Here is a 2,296-nt window from a genome sequence, read left to right on the forward strand (position 1 = left end):
ACCTTGACATCACCACCGCCTCCGCAACACTCCGCCGCCTCACCCCGACATCTTCGCCGACCTCCCCGACCCCCGGAGCTGCCGCGTCGTCCACGCCTGAGCCGCCGTCGCCTGTCGCCGTCGTCGCAACCGTGGTGAGTCGCCGGAGCCGCTCCCCGCCGTCCGATCTGCTGTCCATGGCCTAGATTAGATCACATGAAGAGTTTGTTTTTTTAGTAAATTGGTTTAGTTTCGGGTTTTTTTCCGGTTAGATTTTTGTTAGACCGGCTGCGCGGTTTATTTCTGTTTAGCCGCGGGCGCGTTTTAGTTAGTTTTTGCCTTAGCGTTAGATAGGCCCAGTAGCGCCAGTTTTGTTTTTAGTTTTAATTTTAGTTTCTGTTTTTGAAACAGAATAGTTCCAATCTTGAAAAGTCTATATCTTTTAGATTATTTATTATTTATAGTTGATTCTTTGTTTGTTGGTTTACTAATTTCCTATAGTTTCTGTAGAAAATAGATTCGTCCATGTTTTAGTTTTTAAAAATTGTTTTATATTAGTTTTAGTCAGATTAGTATTTCTACTATAATTTGAGCTAGAATTAATATTTTTAGGTCACTCTTTTTGCCACTGCTTAGTTATGACCTAGCCTAGTAGTAGGAACTTGTTGGGGTATTTGTAGATTGTATTAAAATTAGTTTTAGTCGAAATCAAGCTTTTCTAGTTTTATTTGGCTTGCTGCTGCTTCCTGCTGTTCTAGTTTTAGAATTTTAATTTACCCCTGTTATAATTTATTTTAGATTAGTTTCTGTAGTTACAGAGGGTGAACATTTATTTACAGCAAAATAAAAAGGTTTATTTTATTTTCTTATTAGTTTTGTTTTAGGTATAACAGGAGTTTTATAATAGATATTGATGTGATTCTTTTTGCACCTAGTTTATATGTTGTTTTCCTTTATGTTAGTTAGCAAAACCCTTGTTTTGGTTATGTTAAGAAAAGTGTTAGTAGGATACAACTATTTCTTTGTTGTTGCTTGAAGTGATGAAAACCTTGATTTTGTTTTCCTCAAATTTTCTTTGGTTTTGGTTTGAGTGCTTGTGTAATTTCCTTTAGCTTGTTGTTATGTTATTTAGTGGAATACTTATTTGTGCTATTGTTTGACTCGATAGAATTTCCGGAGTGCAAAGCTTGCTATCTCGAGTCACTAGCGTTTGAAGACCGTCAGCCAGGCAAGTCATTTGATCATGTTTTACAATACCTATGATTTTGTTGCATTAGAATTATTCCTCCCCACCATGCATGCAGTAGGAGAATTTTAAGTTATGTCTTGAGTAGTATCATGAGGTAGGATGAACCCAATTCCCCTTGCTACTATTGCCCGGGACGATGTAGTTTATCTTGCTATGCTCGTAGACGCGGTTGGTTGAGAGATTCATAAGGGAGTTGTGATAGTCAAGATGATGACAACCCCATGACTTCAAGCTCAAGATGGACTTCAAATTCACTATTGGGTGGAGGACGGTTGACGGGCACCCTGGAGGAACCAGCGGATGGCCGGGATGCATGGAGAAGCGACATGACATCTTGCAGAAAGCTTCACCCAGCCAGGAAGAGACGGATGGATACCCCTTGACCGGAAGCTTACCTGTGCAGCCGCAAGCCATTATGGGCTCTGGCTGGGTTAACCTTAGGCGTGACTCTGGACGGATGGTGCCAGCAGATGTAGAAGAACGGTAGGACATGGATGGGCACCGGCAGTGCCCAGAGAAACTCTATGGAAGACCATGTTTCGTTCGTCCCGTCTTCAAACACCAGGCAGTGCGAGGACATAAAGGACGGAACGAATCTTGCGGGTAAAGTGCACAAGACTCTGCAGAGTAACAACCTAATCAATTAGCCGTGTCCCCGGTTACGGACAAATGAGCCTCTGGAAACTAGAGTATTTCAGAAATCTCAACACCGAACAAATAAATTAATTGAGGGGTTAATTAATAATTGGGAATGAGACATTGGTTGGCGGAACCATCTCAATAATTACCAACATTTTGTAGTAATTGTAAGCAAGTCCTTTGTTGTAGGGAAAAAACTGGCTTTTTCGCAAAAACATAAAACTTAGAGCCCCACAGCCAAATTGCATATAGTATTAGCATTGTTATTATTGTCTTTCTTTGTGACTTGTTGACATATTCAAAATGCTGACCTACACGGCTGCAATGTCTCATGTTGAAGAGGAGTTTTCCGACCAGGAGTGACGCTACGATCTATGCTTGGCGATTGCCCTATGGAGTCAGATGGACTCGCTATTCGTCTATGCTTCC

Source organism: Triticum dicoccoides, chromosome 4A (genome assembly GCF_002162155.2).
Source record: "Triticum dicoccoides isolate Atlit2015 ecotype Zavitan chromosome 4A, WEW_v2.0, whole genome shotgun sequence".
Taxonomy (NCBI): domain Eukaryota; kingdom Viridiplantae; phylum Streptophyta; class Magnoliopsida; order Poales; family Poaceae; genus Triticum; species Triticum dicoccoides.